Below are 23058 nucleotides of genomic sequence, written 5' to 3' on the forward strand. Positions count from 1 at the left end.
TTTTGCTCTCTCCCCTAATAGACAGTGAGTGAAATATAGGTATGAGGGGCATAATGTGTGTGTCTGTGTGTGTGTGAGGCAGAGTGAGTGAAGGTGAAAGAGCACAGTGAAGCAGGGACCGAGAGCTGGAGATTAATTGTGAATCCATTGATGCTGTATTAAGGAACTTATGGAGCAAGCAGAAAATACACGGGGATCGACATTTTCTGTTGCCATGCACACTGTGTGCGCTGTGAGCCGATGCTGACACAACACACACTATACACAGCACATACACACACACACAAACAGAGCACTCTGTGATAACAGCTACTGTAGAAGCATCAAAGGGAGATAAAGTGTAAGAAGTTTGCTTTTATCTGCAGGTCAGCTAGATGGACAGAGAGACAGAAAATGTAGACATAAACAAGAAGTCGTACAGAAGGACAGACAGACACACACACACACACACACACACACGCACAGACTGAGTGGCTGCACTTGACCCTGGCTCAGTGCACCGTGAGATCTACAGCATACATGAGGCTAATGATCCAGAGAACATGGCTTATGTCAGGGCTGTTCATGCTGGCGTGAAAGCATTTCTGTGTGAGTGTGTCTGAGAGAAAGCGTTAGAATCAGAACAGATAGAGAAATGCACATTCACCCATGGACCAAAAGGCTCTATCTTGATGATAAAGTTGGTACATGGTAAATAGCTAAATGTATTAGGACAAATATCTTTAGATGTAACACTTATTGAAACAGTTTCATCAAAGCAGGTACTGGAACTTTTTGCAAAGACCAAATCCAGCCAAGAAAAAATGTGCAGTATATGACGGATTAATAATGGGAGATGTAATAAAGTAGCATCCCAACTCTGAATTTCCAGTATGCTGAAAGGTTCTTTTTTTTGCCCCTCTCCTTCACCTGTAATGCAGGGATAAGATGCAGCTGGTACCCCAGAGTTGTGCTGTTCATGTAAGGGTGTATGAGCATATTCAGACTGAGTTGGTGTAATGGATAAATGTGGCATTTCCTGATAAGTTTCAAGCTAAATCTCTTGCTGGCTGGTCATTGAAATTCAAACAAAGTAGCAGGGTGCTCTCACATGCTGCCACAGTTGACTGATGATTGCATGCAGAGATCTAAGTGTGACTGGTGGCGTCTCAATCCCTCCCTATATGTGTGTGCGTATATATGTGTGCGCGCCTGTGTGTGTGTGTGTGTGTGAAAGAGAGAGTGGTTGAGAGAAAAAGGAAAAATGAAAGAGAGAGAGACTGATTATTCCAGGCAAAGGCTTTTATAAGCCACAAGACTCCCATTACAGATCATTGAGTTTCAGATTTAGTTAAGAATATCTTTCATAATCTAATTGCGTTGTCTTTGTAATGTCATTTAACCTCTTTTTTAGGCACTTTCTTCCATCTCTGTGGACTCCTCAGGTTTAGGATTGTGTGTCAGGATTACTACAGCTGGGGAAGAAGGGAGTGTGTGTGAGATGATACTAAAGCTTTTTAAATGATCCTTCCCGTATCGGTATTTAAATCCTGTAACTTGACACACAAACTTTCGACCCTCTCACTTTACCATAAAGACGATTCTCATTTTCCAAAGTATGTTCAGTTAAAAACCACCAGACAGTCAAATGCAACAAAGAGAGTAGACATGTATTTTCTTTTCATACACTTCAAAAAGGAAAGATAGCATTTCTCTGGGGACAAATGTGTACGGAAATTTCTCACAGCTTAAAATGCATTTGCAGACTTTTTGTGCCTGTTTTTAGGATTCCTGCTTACTTACAAAATATGATTTTATTGAGCTTGCCAGGAATTAATCAACTCAGAAACTCAGGGAGGTAGAGCAATCTATATGCAGCATACGCAATAAAGCACAACGCTCATGAAATTAACTGTCCAAATCAAACCAAGCGTTCAGTAAACTTCTGGACTGCTTGTGACTGACTGACTGACTAACTGCCTGACTTACGTCTCATTGTAGATATGCTCATGTGTGAGACGAGGCGTGCAGCAAGCAAACTCTAGAAGAAAATGCGCACAAATAGTCATTAATCAGTTGTGGTGAAATGAGTTCCTTTTGACTGTTTACTGCAGTTTTTTTTTAACTAATGTGTTATATCATCATACTTTTTTTTTTTTACAAATTGGGTATGTAAAATGTGAAAGACTTCATTAGTAGGGAAGAATCCAGAGAATTAGCACCTGAATTTGCAATTACCCTCAGTGTGTGTTTCAGCTCAATGTTTTGGTTCATCAACCTTCTCTCCAGATGCAGCAGGAAGCCGTTTTTAGTGGGAAAAGCTCCTCTTTAATCCTACATGTGCAGCACCAAATGGCAAAAGGACAAAATTAGCACCTGCGGATGAAAATACTGGAGCATGTACTAGATAAAGAGTCAGATATTAACCTCACAGAAACTGTGAAGGGCCAAAACAGAGCTGAACATATTCACTGTTGACTGATTCTAATTATTTTACTTCATACAACAGTTCAGAATATATTTGATAAGAGACGGGAAAGAAATGGAAAAAGAGTCAATTATATCTGTACAGATAAATTGTGAGCAATAATTTGCTTACAAGCTTTCATCACATTTGTGGGTGCACGTTTTTCAATACCGTGCCTGCTTGCTTTCCACACAGCTAAATTGAACCATGCCTGTTTTATATTCATTTGAAGATCCAGTTTTTTAATTTTACATGTACCACAACAGAATCTCCAGTCCCAGTTTCGATAGATATTTTAGCTACAGTGATGGGCTATCTCAGCGTGATCCTGATGTTTAAAAAAGCTCACTTGTATCCAAAAAGTCTCTGCTTCATATTTCTGGAATTAGACGATCTGGCAGAAAGACGTATGAGTAAAGTGCTCTATCTTTGCTCAGCAACTGCTTTGCAAACACCCTGGAGAAAAGTAGTTAATCCCCAACTGTTCAAATGAAGCTGCTCATCAGCCAATAAATTTATATTATATTCAGCAACCAGGTGTTAGATCCTGGACTTAGTTTTCAGAACACACCTAAAGGATTAGATTTCAAATGGTTAGAGCTGGGAATGAAATGTTCTGTCCTGGGCAGTATTTTCAGCAGTGCACACAGATTTTGGGTTGTCAAGCTCAGATAATTTAGTCTCACAAAACCTTGCCTGGTGTTCAATCTGTGTCTTTTTTTCATGACAACTCAAGGTCTGGATCAATGGGTGTGGTAAATCAGTTGCAGTGCCGGTGGCTGTGTTGATATTAATCATTAGTTATTCAATCAGGGCCCCAGGAGGCAGCACGGCAGATTGAGAGACAGACAGGCAGACACACAGCAGGGTGAATCATGAGAGGGAGGGGCTCAGGGACATTAAAAAGCAAAAGTCTGGGAGATAACTAAGTCTCAAAGTGACAACTAACTTCCAAATTTATGCTCAAGTTTTTTTCACATCAAAAATGACTTTCCATATGGAGAACGTAATGATTCTTCTGACTACTGCAAGCTGGTAAAAATAAATAAATAAATAAATGGTCCAAACATTCACAACATAGTGTATGTGCTGTAAATTTTATGCTTCACACACATGTTGAAAGTGTTTTCAGACTTCATATAAACTTCTGTATTACACAGCAGCAGTGTTTCTCTTGATATGTCATTATCTGTCATGTAACTTTTAATACAAGGATTTGCCAAGTGATGTATTCTGCATAATCTTATCCATTATGCTGTAACATGCATTTTTAAAAGGAAGTGATCAACTATTCCACCAATCTTTGGTCTGTCGATCTGTCTGACAGTCTTGCCTCTTTCCCTTTCACCTTGCCACTATCTGTCTGAGTCTTTCTATCAGAGACGCAAGGATGTTTTATCTGGGTAAAGTACACCACAGTGCAGTAATATCTCCCGAGACAGCCAAGGAGCCGATAGGTATCACTCTACAAACAGGCTGTTCCTCCCAGGACTCTACACAGAGATAATGTGCTGCTTTCTCTTCTTCCCATTTTCCCTTCTGTGTGTCTCTGTCTTTGACTCTGTATCAGCACCATCTTTTCCTTTTTTTTTTCTTCTGTCTGTCTGCATCTCTCTCTCCGCCTCTCTCTGTATGTATCTTTCTCTCTGTCTCCCTCTTTCTATCCATCTCTCGTGGTCAGGATGATCTCATGGGGATAGAGGTGTGTTACCTCTCCCTGTTGGAGATTCTGCAGATATTAGCCTTCTGTGTTCTCTCTAACCCAGGATGGAATTAGAAACACCACCCCCTGTGTGAGCGCCGTATTCAGGTACAGTGGAATAGCACTGCTGAGGGTATAGGTGCGTTTTGCGTGCATTTGTCTTGGGTGCCAGCTGTCCTAGTGTGTGTGTGTGTGTCTAGTGCGTCACCCTGCTTTCTCCGGCCCAAATTCCCAGCTGTGTTCGGCATATGGTAACCATGGGATACAGGCTACAGATAAGGCTATGTATGCCACCAACTACCCTTTGACGTCATAGACCTCGTCTCCGCTCCACTCCTCTCCTCCCCTCCTTTCCTTTGCTTGTTCTTTCACCCTCCCTTTCTGTTGAAAAATCATGGGACAAATTGACCCACCCTGTTAGATACACTGACATGCAGGCGAATAATGAGTTCAAGATAGTGAAATTTCATTATGCCATCTCTGAGAATTCCAAAAGAAGAGATCAAACTTTTTATATATCCACTTTATTTAACAACTATTTAATGATCATTTCTTATTTGACAAACATAACACCTTGTAAAGATAAAGCAACCAACCAAGCAACCTGATGGGTTGATCCAACTCTAACTCCAGGTGTATTCTGATCATAAGCAGGTATGCTGTTTAGCATGTTCACTATCTCAGTCTTGCACACTTATATTTGCAGAAGAACGCCAAAAGTACAACTGAGGCTGATGGGAATGTCGTAAATTTAGCATGTCATAAACTAAAGCATTGGATAAAGTTTTGACCTGATGGTGGTGCTAGGAGTGTGAACTTCACTCATAGTTAATCTTCATGAGGAATTGGATATCTTCTTATCATTTGATTTCATATGATGTACAGAAAAAAAGATGTTACATAAGTCAATTAAATTGAACCTGAAGCTAAATCGTATGTCTGTGTAAATAGATGTGTGCGCTTGCATATTTGCATGTATGAGTTCTCACGGGACACATTTTGAACGGTGCTCACTAATTGTTCCTTTTAGATAAGGTCATAGAGTGCTGGCCCAGCACTGCCCTTTGAATTGGCTCACGGCAACACACTTAAAGTAATTTGTGTTCTGCTCATTTATCGAACGGTGGCACAGAAACCACTACCTCTTGTTCCCTTCTCTCTTCTCTCTTGCTCTCTTTCCCTGTGGCTGTGACTGAACCCTTAGACCACATGAAAAATGTTGGTTGGTGACCTTTGAACTAGACTATAGAGAACAGTGCTTCTCCATCCATCTATACATAGTATAAGCCCCACCTCCAACTGCGCTAACATGAGACCTTGCAGAAACTAAAACACATGGCTGGTCACAACCATGGATCCAACTGCTCGAAGCCATTATGCACCTTGTCTATCCCCTCAGCCTCAGCAAAAATGAGCTGAATGATTTTAGCTGTTAATATGATAATCAATTATACATGTGTCAGAACTAATTGCCTCAGCCAACACAAAAGGACATCAATGTTGAACTGTAAGACCAAAGGAATTATTAGAGGAAGCATTATTTCCCTAGGATACTAGAGAGGATTAAACTCCAGGGCTTGTGGGAGACTGGAATTGTTTTTCCTCTCCCTGGGGTTATCTCAGGTAACAACTATTCAAGTATTATTAAAGAGCTAAAAATGGCCCATACAGTTATAGCAACCTGAATTCAGGTGCCAAGGGGTATTTGCCTGTGTGTGTGGGTGGTGTGGTGTGTGTGTGTGTGCATATGCCATGATTGTGCATGTGCCTTTTCATGCATGTGTGAGAATGCCCTTGGAGACTAGCGTTTGTGTGTGTGTTGTGTGCTGACAGAGGCAGTTGGTAGCTGGGATATGTGTCTAAGAAGAAATCAGGGTGAGAAGACCTCCTTAAATGTGCACAGCTCTGCAGAAAACAACTTTGGCATTTGTGCTGGAGCACAGCAAATAAGCACCCGATAAGTAGGTCTATTTTGTCACTGCAAACACTGCATATATTCCTCTGTGTTGAGCAGTATTTTTTTTTTTCAATGATATTGTGTTTGTTGCGCATTCAGAATGTGCAATCTGCTCCAAATATGGTTTGTGTCTGTCACAGCACATGTTATCAAATCAAGTCCTTTATCTCTCCCTCTGCAGTTCTTCCACAAGTCTTACTTATATCATTAATGTGCCACTTTGTGTTTAAATGTGAAATTCAACAGACATGTAGACAAACACACAGGGACACACACACTTACACATGCACTAAGTGACAGCACTCCACTACAGGGCATTTATATCCAGAATGCCTCCCTTCGTGTGGATTGACCTCTTTCTTTGCTTTACTCCCTCTTTTATCCAACCATCCAGTCTTTTATTATGGCATTGGCTGTGCTCTATTTAAATGTAAACAAGATTTAATGTCTTTTCATGTATGTTCATGTGTGCTGGTCCTGAGAGGCAGAGTGCTCTGGACATAGGGGAAATCAGGTTAATCACCAATACTGCTCATTATCTTCCACTATATTGGCAGACATCCATAGACACGGATGACATTTATTGCTACTCCGATGATAGTAAGAGAGCACAGCAGCTGTGTCTTTGTGTCTCTGCAAGCTCGCATGATCTATGAATTGTCTCATCACGTTGATGGCTGTGTCCTTGAGCACGTACAGTAAAAACAACTGTACATTAAGTATATATGTAGGCATGTCCATTGACCTGACTTGTGCTCGTTTGACCGAGCGCAGTATGTGGCTATAGTCACTGTCTGTGCTCTTGCATGCTTTCATATGTATGTAAGTGTATGTATGCCTTCCCCTTCAGGGTCAGATTCTCTGTACTCTCGTCCTTACTGATCTGATGCGGGTTGAGCGCTGGTGACCTTGTGGAGTCTCACTGGTGCCTGATGCCAAACGAGCTGTTGGCTTGACTCAAATCTCGGCCACATTCACACTGCTGGCTGCTAACTTACCAGGTCTGTTTCATGTCTCCCATCCAAGGCATCAGCATGGGGAAGACACCAGAGTATATGTCGCGTGCCAGTATTTCACACACCACTGGATGGTGAGGCTGTGCATCTTGTTAAAAGTAGCTGTATTTATTAGTTTTAAATGAAAGATTTTAGTATTTATTCAAACAAATGTACATTATTACTTATTTTATTCTGTTTTACCTTCATCCTTGAGGGTTTTTTTTTCCTGAAGCAGGCAGTAGACATGTGTCCCACTGAGTACTGACTGTGTGTGACTAAAGTTGATGTGAGCATTACTAGACAGCTCCACAGCTACCTATGTTCTTGTCCCTCTTCCTTCGCCTGTTCCCTGGTGAGAGCCACTGAGTTCACCTGAAGTTCGCTGCACTCTGTGAAATCTTGTCTGCTGGCGTCTGTGTTGCTATTAGGCCTGCCAGGCTGCAGAAAGCCGCGGGCCCTTGAGTAGTTGACTGGATTCCAAATTAGCCAGCTCTGTGTTACTTTCTACCCCCTGTCTCCTCTCGACTCCATTTCATCTTCTTATGTTATTTCTGGTTCCATTTTTTCATGCATGAAAAAGAGAGACTGTCGATTTAGTTCATGCCACTGGTGGATTGGACACATGCCCAGTTATTTAACTATCTTAGGCAATAGGTAGGGAGATATAAGAGAGAGAAGCAAACATTGATTAGACCTAATCATTTACATGCAGATCAGATCTGTGGAGATGTTATCGCTGAAAAGGAAATAAATGTCAGCATCTTTATTTATTCAGCATCATTCAGAGTGGCAAGTTTGGGGTGTCAATACTATTAAATATGTACATATTAGGTGGAAAATTACTGTAACATTGTGGCATAATCATATAATTTGAAACACTATGCTTAGATTTTTTTTTTAGAATTTTAGATTCTAAGGCAGTAGCTATACAGTACCTGACACCAAACTGGGCCCATTACAGTAACTAATGTTGCACTGTTTCAGAAAGTCATTTAATAAGTTCTGTACACCGGGACAGGCCAAGCAGTACCTCCTGATGTCGACTGTATGAACAAGTATGTAGTCCGTCGTAACAGGTGCAAATTAGAGGCAACATTTTAGCACCTCTCCACAGTTGGGCAAGCCACAGGCAGCCGCAAGGTGCTTATGTAATAGGCCACTGTTAATGTGCATATAACACCCATAGGAAACCTAGAAACATTACCATCTGTCAGATGAGCAATCCCAGGAGAGCGAGACCTTGCCAACACCACCAGTCATGCTGATGAGCAGAGAGGTGGGGACTACATTATATTATGTAACTATATTTAGTATACTGGACTGTAGTAATTACTATCCTACAGTATACTTTAAGATTGTGCAACACAACAGGCATCTCTCTCTCTCATAACCTGGACCTGGGACATATGAAAAGTAAGTCTCTGTTTGTAACTGAAACAAATGAACAAGCTCCTCTGAGCATCTTCAAGAGGCTGACTGCTCCACATAGCATGTTCTACATTGCTTATCTGTCATTTTAAGGTCAAGTGCGGATATACAGAGATGTGATCTCATAAAATCCATTTTTAGAAGAGAGATTTCACCAACATCACAAGAACCTTATCACAGTCTCTCAGAGCACTATATATCTAAAGGAAAATTCCCAGTAAGCCCTTGCCAAACAATTTTCTCCTTTAAACTACATGAGACTAAAATGTGAACATAAAAGATCTGATCTGTTCTGATCATCATTTACATGGATACCTGTAATGCTCCTAAAAGCTTTTAGATATTTTCACCAGAATCTCTTTATCTCTAATGTGTGTGTATGTATGTTTGTGTATTTGTTTGTATGTGTGTGTGTGTCTGCCTTTGTCGTCTCTTGACTGAGATTTATCATAGTGGAGGACTCACATTGGCCCACTTTTCTCCTCTGACAAGCCTGCACCCTGCTGACCATTTGTCTTAGATCTTGCACATTCTCTCTGTCTCTGACTCCCAAAATAAGCCAGGGCACTCTCCAGACCAGTTGGACGCCAGTAATGTGTTACATAATATTTGTTCAAATGCATCTGACCTTCAAAAACAGCTAAACTCAGGGAGATAGGTAGCAGAAGATGTGTCTGGTAAAAAAGCTGAACCTGGCTCAACCTTTGCCAGAACATCACTGGGCAATGATATCTGTCCGATCAGACACGGGACAAGTACATGTTCCTGGTAGATTACTTTGTAACCATATTTCTTCTGTTTACCCAAGTGTAAACTATGATGCTACATTGGTTTGTGAACAACCAGCTGCTGCCATTTTGTTGGAGCCAGAAATTACCATATTTGCATGAGAGCATAGAGCTTGTAGGTGATGTACTGTGAGTTAGGCTGCACATGGTTTTGACTCTGTTTGTGAGCAGGAACAAAATAGCATATTACAGCTAAACAGTACACAAAAACATGTTTCTGAAAACATTTGAGGCAAGAAATAGCCAATGCAGTAACAGTATTTTGGTTCATATTTGATCAGCACTGCACAGTTTGACACTTGCGCTGGACAGACTCAGAGAGAATTACTTGTTTAGCATCTATTTGACTCTAAATGGGACCATAATTTAGAAAATAAACATCATGCTGGATGGAAGACGACTTCAAACTGGCAACTGAGAACATAAACTCACGAGGAAACTGAGTTTACTGAGGAAATAGATCAAGTCAGAAGTAAAGTATTTTACGCATTAGACTCAATATTATCTGATTTTAAAAAAAAAGAAAAAAAAGAGTTGTCCCCTGTTGGCCTTTAGAATGAATGCAGGCTTAACACACTTTTACATTAGTTTCACTTCACAGACCAGGAAGCTTTGTCTACTAAATATATATATGTTTACCTTAGATTATCTTGATGATAAAAAATGATTCTACTGCTGACTTTGCAGAGCAGCACCTGCATGCAGTGTTTCGGCGTCTGATAATCTTTCAGACTCATGGATCTAGACTTTCTGGATCTTATTTCATGTCTCACTGGTACCTAAAGCAATGCCAACTCAAGCTCTTGTGTTTTAAGGCAGGATTACTTTCTGTCTGTTCTCACGCTTTGGGGCAAAACATCACAACTTATTTCTAAGTACAGAAATACAGCAGGTCGCAGAGCTGTTCAGATAAATGGCTAACTTACAGTGTGAACTGAAATACAAGACAGAAATGTTTGCAGCAACTAAGTAGATAAGGGGTGAGGATACATCAGCACACAAGCAACACACACACACACACACACACACACACACATACACACACATCACTGTCATCTGTGTCAGCCCTTGGGGTAGTGTGATTGGGATGAATACAGGGTTGGCTGCAGCAGTTGCTTAGTAACAGTGTGGTTGATCCAGGGCACGTGTGTGTGTGCTGGTGGGGTGTGATTGGGGCAAGCTGGGGGTCAGGTCATTGAGATAATGAGTGTGCTCACTCACTTACTCTATCGGTCAATTCTTGTCAATTACCTCTTATCTGTGCTTCAGTGAGGTGTAATGGAACATTTCTATTGAATCATCGGGTATGATTGAAATTTTATTTCCTTTATTTATGCTCACATCCATGAAGAAAATTAAATATATCCCTTTACACATCTCTAGCATACTTAGTTACTCAGTTAATAATATCAATGCAGTATGTAGAGTATATTGAATTTTCTCCATAACACGGTGACTCAAAAATATTTCAAAAGTCATCAATCAACCTCTTCTATATATTTTTAAACATTGTTCTGAAATGGTCTAGCCTTAGGATGCATAATTACCCATGGTCATTAAATCAGCCCTTCAAATTAAACCGTTCTAATTTATTTTGCAAAATTAAATATGCACAAGAGAAGAACATTATAAAGACACAAAGTGCATACAAAATAATGAACTAATTGCTTGAAATCTAATTACAGAGTTGCCATGGCAACTACAATGAATTAATTCAAAATGCTTGTTTTGGAAACAATATATCTGATAATAAGCATACAAGGCAGTCCGGCAATCAAACAGGCTGTCACTTCAATCAGTGACTGTATTTTCTGGGGTTGTTTAGAAGAAAAGGTCAGTGCCATTCAAAATTTTGTCTGAAAAAGAAAAGAAAAAAAAAACATGCCTTGCATGTCAGTGCTTTGTCCTGTTAGGTCAAAGTCTCAATTATTGTACCACAGTCATGCTCAGTCATGTTTTTGTTTAGTTTTTGTTTTTTTGTTCTGAGAACTGTAAAACTGTTTTTTTTTTTTTTCAGAAGCAGGATAATATATCCAGATAACTGCAAAAACAATTACACTCCTGATAATGTTGTACATCCTGGTGCTCCCGAATTGCATCTGTAGCACAAAATGTGAATATTAGCTTTAGGAGTATGATTCAGTCATGCATATTGATAGATGATAATAATAATCTTGCTAACTCTGCTTTGTGATACACCCCCTTGGGGATGCTTTTTGTTTTTGAGAAGTCCGGCTTCTCTGGATAGGCTCAGTGTTTTGTACGCTTCTTTAGCTTTGATGGTTTTATGCTATTATGAGACTCCTTGAAACTGCAAGGCAAAAATAAGTGTACTTTGCTGTTTTGTCAGAACAAAAGCAGATTTGTTCTATTCCACACATACTTCACTCTCCAACAGATAAGGCTTAACCTTGCACATACATTATACTCTATGTCTAGCTGATCAGGATAAGCCTATCAACCCTACTAGGGCTGTCCCTATAAAAGAGCAGTCGTGACCTCATTCCTAATTCACTCTTCTCCACCAACTCCAACTTAATGGACAACTGGCCCTTAAATGTCAGGATTGGAGGGATCTGGTGGATGCTCTGTGCTCCCTGGATGGATTCTTTGGTGCCTTTATCTTGGACTCTATTCAGTGGTGCCAGAGGACGGAGCTGGATTCAGCACAGCTGTGGCACCATCATCCGCTCACAGTAAGACCCCCTATCTTCTTTCTGGACACAATGAAATCACATGGCAGGATGAAAAGCAGAGAGGGCTATAGGATCCTGCTGCTTCCAACCCACATCTGGCTGAATGAAGTCAGCCGCACAAGCTCACCCTGATGGTGATGAAGGTTGTAAGGATGAGGACCATGACCACTGACCAGCGGACACAGAGATGCCACCTCATCAGCAAGGACAAGACAGCATGGTTGTAAGATGGTTTGCCCCTGTGGCCACTTTCTGGAAGCCCCCTCCATCATGTCAGCAATGATGTAAGGCCCCCTCCTACTTAATAAGTAATGTATCCTCTCAGAAAGGAATCAGAAGTTAACCTTGACCCACTAGCTTGCACCACACCCGGATGTAAGACATCCTTCATTAAAAAAGGACATTTGTGAACCTATTGAGACCATGACCATGGCACCAACACAAAGTGCTTTGCCTGTGGAGCTAGCCAAAAATAGATCTAGTCTTGTTTTACTATGCTGCTGTTCAGATTAAAGCATCCTTTAAATGTCTTGTGTTATTAGAACTGTCCAATCTTATCTATATTTCTTTGTGAATAGTGAAGACACACAGAGAGACACAAAAAGTGCTTATTTTCTGTGATCAAACAGACTGCTCTTTAATGGCTACAAAACATCCACAGACACTTAAAATGCTAAGGATGTCTACACCAGTGACTTTAACTGATGTATGCAGCCAGTGATTTTTAAAGTAGACTCTGAGATGCAGAACCAGGATCAGAGTGACTACACTTTAAGCCTGTCTGTGTCTGAAAACCTTATTCAAATCTGAATCTATACATCTTTCACTCTGTCTGAACTCTTGCCCATGCACATTCACAAAGAATGTGTTCCACTTAAAAGCCTATTGACCCGACACGTCTGTCTTCAACCTTTAGTGTGCAGTTTTTAGTGTGTGTGTGTGTGTGTGTGCATGTGTCATTGACAGAGGTCGTGTCAGAGAGGTGATCTTTATCTACCTGTGCGTCTTCCTGATCATGTCCACTATCTCCGTTTCTGTGTCACAATTCAAGATAGTGCCTATCTGAGCTAAGCAAGACAATGTGGCTTAGGGTGCAGCAATAGATCAGAGAACAGAGGACACTTAAGATTTATCAAGATTTATACATAAGAATAAGACAACGTTTAACCTTGTTATGTTTGACATGACAAAACCAGGGCCCATGGGCAGGGAGAAACATTTTCGAGTTAACACTTTAGACAGTGCATCACAACAGTGAGACAGCTCTGAGATTGAAGAGTTGTCCCGGGAAGACGCACACATACAAACACAATCCACAACCTGGTAACAATAACAGCCCTCTCTTTTTGGAGGTGTACATGTGTGTGTGAGTGTCTGTCGCAGGAGTTCTCATGTCCTTGTTAGCAGTAATGAAGAGTTATGAGTGTGTGAGTGACAGTAATGACTAGCCTAAAAACATGGATGTGCCATTAGGCCAAAATAATATGAATGCAAACACAGCCATCAGCCCCTTGTTGCTGCAGTGTCATGATAATAATCATATTACCTCTATATTAAAGAGACAGCAAGCCGCCCTGTCCTCATCAAGCGACTGCTGGCTGGATCTCAATGACCAATGTGTGTGGAGGAAAACTCATTATTATTCATAAGAGGAGAGGTCAGCTGGGGCCCCAAAACACTACTGAGAAATAGATGGTGAGAGTGGGTGGAAGGACAGAGAGAGAGAGAGAGAGAGAGAGAATGTTTTGAATGAAACAGAAAAGCTAAATTGCAGCTGAGCCTTGGAGTCTGGTGAGTCATATATCTAGACAAATACAGCAGGAGAGAAACAAACAGGGGAGTAAAACAAGGTGAGTAAAAGGGAGAAAGAGGAAGGTGGGAGGGTGGGGGTGGTTTAGGGGAGGAGCGTACCCTATGGACGTTTTAGTAATACAGGCACAGATTTTTCTCTCGGGCATTATACTGTAGCTTTATTTTTATTTTTTTTACAGATCTAAATTGAGAAAACAGTCAATAGGCAAATAACAGAAGTGCATTTTATTTTATGCAACCAGTGTATTTTTAAGATCACGACAACATATTAGATCTGTATTTGTTGACTTGTCACAGTTACATTCATGTCAGCTTGTAATTTTCTTTTCTTTTTCTGACTACAAAACTATAAGAATTCATGCCAACGAGGATTGGACCGAAAAATTTAGGAACAGCTTTCCCTCCTCCTCAATAAACAGAAATGATTAATAATTGGCACTTGAATTTTTTTTCCCTCCAAGCAAACAGCCAAAATACATTTACTCATCTCGAAAAGGATCAGGCACAAAGCTCGGTCAAGATTGTTCAAACTGTTTCAATTTAGATGTTCTGACTTAGCAGCTGGATTTATAATGCAGGAGGCAAGCAAGATCCGAGAGAGAAAAAGGACAGCAAATCTTTTTGCATTTGTAGAAAAAAAAAGAGAACCAGAAAGCAAATTCTAGTAATGACAGCAAGACTTGAACAGTGGTTAAAAAGCTTTGCAGAAATATGTCAAAATACTGTTTCAGTGTGGGACAAAGTTGCACAAGGGTCACATGATTTCAGCACATGACATTTTGTTGCATCAAATTGCATCAGAACATTTATCAGGTTTACCATTTGATACCCTGTGAGTCAAATTGACCCTAACAATAAAGTGACTATAACAAAAACAATAACTGACAAATCACCAAATGTGCTACCCCGCCAATATCTACAACAAAACTTGTAAAGCTTTGTGCAGTGTTTCAGAGTAGAGAGTGAGGGAATTTGGAGATTTAGATTTAATTCTTTCGAAGAAGGGAGAGAGAACAAGGTATTTGTAGGATTACATTGACAAAACCACTGAACATCAGTGCATGCTTGAGTTGGCTCCAGAAAGTTAGACCTGCTGTATCACAGACAAATGTTAACTCTACAAACGGCATCTGCTACAAGGCTATTTGACATGCACTCGCATAATTATGCAAGTCAGGTTACACTGGTTGCTTCATGTTCACCCTTTTTATTTTTGTCAAGTAGGTTGGCAGAATGGTAACTGTGACAATTATCTCGGAGTTAAAAGCCAATTTTATAAAATGTTCCCAGAAATGTTACAGTAATAAATCTCTGGTATGGAGTGAGCATGCAGGTGTTACTATTTTCTCTCATATCTTCTCTTTTAGTGCTGTTTTTCCAGTAGCTCTGCACCGAATATAGTTATGCTCTTTGTTCTAGACATTCCAAGCCTTTTTCATTCAGTGTTTACATTACTGCACACATGCAGCTGAGTGTATTTCCCAGTTTTATCACACTTTTAAAATAAGTGTCTGTAAGGCCGCTAATGGAGAAAGGAGGAAGAAAGAGAGGATGTAAATCTGTATTGCACAGTGAGCAACACATTAAATATATATATCAAAAATATATAGAAAAATGAAGCAGTAATTTTGCTGGCATCATTGTGGACGATACATTTTGTGTATGTCTTTCAAATTAGTGGTAAAGAATAGTTTGTTTACATAGCTTTGATTGTTCTCAATGGCTCCGGCAATAATAGGCAGGCTCTGCATTATAAACAATGCATAAGTAATATTAATACGTAATGTTGGCTGTTGAATAACTAAACAATGGATGAACATTAATATTTGCACAGTTCTTAGCTATGGTAACTAGCTACAACCACAACTGTTTTCTTTCATCAACCATATAACCTTAGACAAATTGCAATTCCTAAATTAAAATAAATAAATAAATAAAAAAACTGCAGGATTCTTCAACTCTGACGCACATTTACGTCATTTCCTTTCTTCGAGATCTTTGGTTAAAGTCCACCTATTTTTACACACAGTGACACAGGGGTAGTACAGCTCAGACAAGCAACAATATTTTTTATAGACTTGGGCTGAAATATTACCCAGATAGTTTTATCCTGTGAGTTAAACTTGACATCCAGTTTCCTGTGGTAGCTAGAAGAGGTATAACTTGGTGTGTGTGTGTGTGTGTGTGTGTGTGTGTGTGTGTGTGTGAGTGTGAGTGTGAGTGTGTGAGAGAGAGAGATCCCATACTACTATAACTTAGGAAGGTTTGACCACTTGGTTGGACAAATAGCAATTTATGCCTCACCCAGATATGTAAGTGATATATGAGTAAGAGTTACTTCGTGCTCTCCCATCTCTCTCTCTCTCCCTCTCTCTCTCTTTCCTAGTGATCGTGACCGCACTGACAAAAGCTCTCATCTGGGGAAGTTGGTTGCTCTCCATGTGCAGACACTCTGGTTGCCGGGGAAACCAGTCGAAAGTTGTGAGCAAGAGGCAGCGCAGGCCTCTGCAGTGCAGCAGAAAAACAGCAGCACAAGCCTGTACTTGGAGTGACGGCATACACAGCAGCACTCATCACAATACACACAGTCAGACAGTTCTCCTAACTCTGCATCAGTGTCTCTCTCTCTCTCACACACCCTTTCTCTATCTCTCTCTCTCTCTCTCTCTGTCTCACCTGAGGAAATAAAACACACATTTCACACACACACACACACACACTCAGCTCTAGTTGGCGTGTAGGAGGATTTCACTGTGGCTGAAGCTGTTTGCTGGTTAACATCAACAAGTCACTTGGAAATCAGAGTGAGAGGAACTCCTAGAGTAAACCCTTGGTGTTCGCTGTTCAGTGTGTAGTTGGAGTAGAAAATGTGCCATTACACAAGAGCTAAGCCAAACAAATATACGGGAGACCAGATAAATATATTCATCCAAGGGAAACTGAACAGCACAAGAGCAATTCTGAGTTACTTGCTTTGCCAAAGGGCGCCTTGGTGGTAGCTGTTTTCCAACCACATTTGTTCACACTTTCCAGGAATTCAAATCAACATTACTCACGCAACAACCTGTCTAATGTCCTAGTTACGCGTCCCCTGAAATGAAACTCATGACACCAGCTGTCTGGTGTCGTGTGTGTCATGTAACACATTTTCTCAGAAAAACATGTCATGCAATCATGTGTCAGTGTTTCTGGAGGGATGTTTCTGACAAGCCCTAGAGTATAGATTTTCTGCTTATCATTCTCCACCCGGTTAGTGGAACCTGAATGCCCACATAACTACACTGCCACTAAGTGGGTTTCCATCCACACATTTTTATGCACATTTTCAATTTGTGCATTTAAAAAAAGAAAACAGTTTGGGGGGGGGGGGTCACAAAATATCACAAAAATGTTTTTATGCTTGGCTGAGATGGAAACATTTGGTGCATTGAACAAATTCAAAATGCAACTGCAAGTAAATCATTACATGTATGTTCTGCTCCATTGAAGAAAAATAATAGGTTTTACAACAAACACTCATAATTTATATAAATAACAAAATATTAATCATAAAATAATAACTTAGCAGCAACGCATTCATCATGTTTGCCATGCCAAATGCTTGGAAATGATACTCATTCTATAATTTAAAAGAAACACACAAATCTGCAGTGGGGAAAACCCAGACCGTATTGTTCACACACATACACACACACACACACACACAAATACACACCCTCTTCGCCACTTCACACCTTACTGTAATGTGTGAATACAAAATAGGGCTGATATTTGGTGTCTCTGATCTCTTCACTGCTCACCACACAAGGCTCAGCATAGTGAATTCTGGGGAGAAGCAGAGGGTGCTTAGATGGAGGAGGGATTTATGAATGCAAGTATTATGTATTATGTCCAGCAGTAGGTAGAAGCAGTGTTTACAGACTTAGGCAGCAGATTAAAGGAGTGGATGTGAGCGTTAACTCAATGCCTATCTTGTCAGTTATTATTGTTACAGTTTTTGTCACATGTGAGTGCAGCAGTGCAATTCCCATTGCCTGCATGAACTGGTTTTGCAGGCTTTGGTCCATTTATTACTGTTTGACCGGGCAAACTGCAAACACACAAACCTTGTTTGTCTCGGTTCAACAATCCCTGTAAAAGCGCTTTCCTCTCAGATTTTGATGGCAGAAATAGTTATATGGAGTCCAAAGTATGATTCTAAAAACTGCTAAACAGAGTGATGTCTGAAAAGTGATAATGTAACTCTTAAACTTAGCCAAATGAATCTAAATGTCCTGCTTAGCATTTTCTCAAGTTTCAGGTTGATTTTAACTTCTCCAGGAGGTATTTTTCCAACCAACTGATGCTATCTTTATGGAGAAAAGTATCCTATATATCCTGTATGCTGTGGTTCTCACCACCGGTCTAGTGCAATGTGGTACAAACCTGACATGGCTCAACTGTAAATCATGATCTTATTAGGTGTAATGATTCATTCCGCTCTTCCGCTTGTCACCAGAGCCAATCTCCACAGCAGCATTTTGTCAGTTTCATATTTGACTATTGTCAGACATTTGGAATCCACTGTCTGCTGTGGGTAGAGAAAAAAATAACTCAATGGAAGAGTCATCTGTCCTGTCAGCAGTGCATCTATGGTGATGTTCAAGTCCCTATTATGAACCAGAGAATCTAAAAAAACATTTCAGTAACAGTAGCTTAGAGACATTGTGTCAGCTAAGACTCAAGGCCTCCTCCCTTCTGCTCTGCTCTCCTCCTAATTTCTCCTCCCTCCATGCCGCTGTGTGAATATATGTGTGTGTCTGTGTGTGTGTGTGTGCACATTGTATTGAGCTTTATAATGCTGATGGGCAGAATGAGAGCAGAAGGAAAAGCTTGGAAAAGAGAAAAGAAGGAGAGACAGAAAGGAAGATAGAGGGAGAAGATGCAGGGAGGCTGGACTACCTGTCAGTCAGAGCCAAAACCTTATCATTTACAAAAAGAGGGGAAGAGAAAGTGTGTGTGTGTGTGTGTGTGTGTGTGTGTGTGTGTGTATGCCAGTGTGTGTAAGTAGTTGAGAGGGAAATTAATAACAAGAAAACAGGGTTGCATCTAAATTAAGTCTATTTGTCACCAAATGCCAGTCATTGTGTGTGGCCCCTGGCATTGTTATTGTGAGGAGTGTTGCCTTGCATTTTTTTTTTTTTGATTGATATTGTTTGTGTTGATTGAGATACATGAGCCTTGTAAGCAAGGTTGCTTACATGTGGAGTAAGGTTTGTCTCCCTCTCTATTTCTCAGTCTCTTTACGGTATCATCGAGCTCGACAATAAGGGGGAAAAAAGTAAGGAGAGAAAACTGCACACGTGATGAGATAAGAGCTGCTCTAAGCTGCCTTTTTACTAAGTTGGGTGTGTGCTTTGATTAATGGATCAGCAAACTCAGACATGTATCAGCACTTTTCATTAAAGATGTAAAGCTATGTTGTGCACTCTTCACAATGTTTCCAGGAGCTGAGACACAAACCCAAATCTTAATCGAGGTGACTAACCATTCACACACCTGCCAAGCTGTCTCTGTGTACACACTTCTTACAAAATCTTTCCAGTGTCTTGCTCCTGTTTGCAACTTTCGTCTGTCTGCTAAGGATGGCCTGTGGCCTAAGCAGGACATGAGTGGCTGTCCTTGACCTTTTCTTGCCCATTAACATCCTCTCCTCCTCCCATTAAAGGCAAGGGAATGAGATGGAAGAAAGGGCAGCTCGGGGGAAGAGAGGTTGAGGTGTGTGGGTGGGTGTGAAATGGGAGAGAGAATCAGTGTGTGTATATGTGTGTATGTGTGTGTGTGTGTGTGTGTCCTGCTGATCAGCAGTGTTCACTCTGTAGGAGTCCAAAGTGAACAGCATTGCCTTCAGGAGCAGAGTAATATATTCAGCTGATGAGCTCTGCTGTGCACTGTAAAGTGTTCCCTCCAACGTGCTCCTGTGAGGTCTCCCAGGGTGCTACATGAATAAACACTCTTAGGGCTCCCATGACTCTTCCCCCTCCAGGAGCTGAATGTTTTATACTGAAGGGGGGGCTGCTAATCTGATCAACTGCACCTCCTGAACAATAGAGAATGGCTGATTGTGTGTTGGCTGTACGGATATTGTGTGTGTGTGTGTGTGTGTGTGTGTGTGTGTGTGTGTGTGTATTTGACAGACAGACAGATAGATAAAAGTGAGTACAAAGTGTGGCTGTGTTTCATGAGCTGATTCTTGTTTCCTGAATGTGGCAAGCAGCAACTTGGAATATCAACGATGCTTCATTCCTCAACAGCAAAGACTGCAAAGAGAATGAGTTTGTGTGTGAGAGTGTGTGTGTGTGTGTGTGTGTGTGTGTGTGTATACTGTACGTTAATCCACACTAGCCTGCAGTCTCTGCCCAGCTCCAGCCATAGGGCAAACACCAGTTTACACTTTATAAACACAATTACACACATACACACTCTTGCTTGGGGTGAGCTCTTAAATTGGATTGAGCAGTTTGTAGCAGGATTGATGCTACTGGGAGTCCTAACCTGCTTATAAGAAAGCATCCCAAACCCAACCCCAGCCCACCCACCCCACCCCCTTTCTCCCTAAACACACAAACACACACGCACTGTTTGCCAGAATGTTCCTTTCAGGCACGGCATGTTGCCGTGTGATTCATGAGGAAAGAACTCACGCAACTAAACAAAGAGGGAGTGAATCTTATTTGTGTGAGAGTCTGTGTGTGTGTGCATGTCTGTGGTAATGATTAATACTCAAATCAGGCAAGCTGATGTCTGACGCCTTGGGTGTGTGTAGGCTTTTGGCTCCATACATCGGTACACGTGTTCCTGATAAATTGGGTTTACATCTATTCAGCTAATGCTTATCTAATGAGGTTGTCTGCTCCGTTAAAGAGTTCAAGAACCAACCCATCGCTTATATGAAACGTTAATGTTGGATAATTATGTATATTATAGACTGAAATAAGATTAGCCTAGTGTTCTTTATTTTTAACACGCCGGCCTGCCTACAGATACACACAGGTATTCACATTATACAGACACATAATTTCTCTTTTGTTCATTAAAAGTACGCTCAAGCAATATCGCCATGGAGATGGCAAGTCTTATCTCAGTCTGCCCACCCAGACAGTTATTTACATCTCAGCAGTCATAAATTGTGATGATGATTATTCTGGTTAAAACTCCTCAAGCCCACATACAGTATATAATGATGACACAGAATGCTGGGTATACTGTATAATTTTATAACAGTCTCTGAAGTGATGCCATTGGCCTGATTTTCAGTCTAATTCTAACAGGCCCAAGCCAGCGTTTCCCCAGAGGAACCTGGCCAGATCAGCCATGAGAGCATGAGCAGAGTTAGCCTCTGTGGCATACTCTATGATTCACTGCTAAAGGCTCCAGCTCAGCTACACAAGGCTTAGGAATTATATTAGTGTGTATGTGTGTAGTGACACTCGATGTGTTTGCAACTAAATGGTTCAAAAATTCGATTCAAAACAGTGAGGGCAAAATGAGTCACACCTTCTGAACAGTGCTTCAGTGCAGCACAGTGGTGGAGAAACCTGAGGGAATCCAAAAAGAGAGAGAGCCAGACCATTTCAACTTGACTTGACAGTTTGCATTTTGCTGTCGAAGGATATGGAACCCAAAAAACAGGCAGCACGAAAATAAAACAAGAAAATGTGGCACCAATAGGTTGATAATCCAGGTATATTACATTTCCCTCCACACCTTGGAAAGCACATTGTTATCGAACATAGAGTAATTTCTAGGAGATACAGAAGGGTTGGTTAATGTAAGACAAACATATCTCACAAAGATATGGCAAACAAACAAAGATGGTATGACTTGGCTTGACTTGACTCTACTTGATCTTTTTATATACAGTACCAATTTTCAGGTTGAAGTCATGGCAGATTGACTCATTCCTGCACATGAGTCAATCTGCCATGACTTCAACCTGAAAACTGGTACTGTCACTATTACCCCTAACCATGCTGCTAAAAACCTGGGCGTGGTACTAGATGATCGTCTTTCTCTCTCTGAACACATTTCCTCCGTAGCGAGGTCATCTCGCTATGCATTGTACAATATTAGAAAAATCAGACCGTACCTGACCCAATATGCCGCTCAGCTCCTGATTCAGGCTACAGTCAGCTCCCGCCTCGATTACTGCAACTCGCTCTTGGCTGGCCTACCTGCTTGCGCGATCAAACCTTTGCAAATGGTCCAGAATGCCGCAGCGCGACTGGTTTTCAATCAACCTAAAAGGTCACATGTCACCCCACTCTTCAGCGACCTGCACTGGCTGCCTGTAGCTGCCAGAATTAAACACAAAGCTCTGACGCTAGCCTACAAAACCACCTCAGGATCTGCCCCTGCCTATCTCAGCGTCTTACTAAAGGCTCACGTCCCGACCAGGGCGTTACGCTCCGCTCATACAAACCGTCTAGTTGTACCCTCGCCTCTCGCAAAGCGAGGTCACTCTAAACTCTTCTCTGTGGTCGTCCCCAAATGGTGGAATGACCTACCAACGGCTACTAGAACAGCAACATCCCTTTCTATCTTTAAAAAACTTGTAAAAACCTTTCTGTTTCGAGAATGTTTCCTAACCCTAACTATTCTGTGCTCCTTTACACCTTTCTCAGCTTATGTCCTCCTCTGTAAGTCGCTTTGGATAAAAGCGTCTGCTAAATGCAATGTAATGTAATGTAATGTAATATTGACAAAGTTATTGTCAAAGTTATGGATAGTAGGGTACCTGGTATTTTTCTTGGTATCAATATGTGGACTGGTCAGAGAGATCATCACTAAAACAACACAAAGAAACCAGAGTTGTGTCGTCGCCTGCCCTCTGAAGTAGGATTTCCCAAACACCCTTGTTTTTTTTCAGCAGTCTTTTGCCTTGCTGCATTCAGTCCTATCTGAAACAGCCATCCATCCAGCCTTACATTGTTCCTGTGTGTTTGCATTGTTGTCATATTGAAGTCAATATCTTAGGAGGTCATGCTAAATAAGCTAAAATAAGCTAGGAAAATCGTGTGTGTTGAGGGAGTGCTATATACAGTTAAAAACAGAATCAAGAAAAGTACCTGGTTCCTAAAGTAAGCCAAGTGAGTCATACCATGCAGGCGACATTTAGACTGTCTGCAGGGCGAATTTTGCTCCTAGATTTGTCTAATGGAAGTCAGTTTCACACACAAAAAAAGAAAAAGA

This window comes from Larimichthys crocea, chromosome XXI (genome assembly GCF_000972845.2).
Source record: "Larimichthys crocea isolate SSNF chromosome XXI, L_crocea_2.0, whole genome shotgun sequence".
NCBI classification, from domain to species: domain Eukaryota; kingdom Metazoa; phylum Chordata; class Actinopteri; family Sciaenidae; genus Larimichthys; species Larimichthys crocea.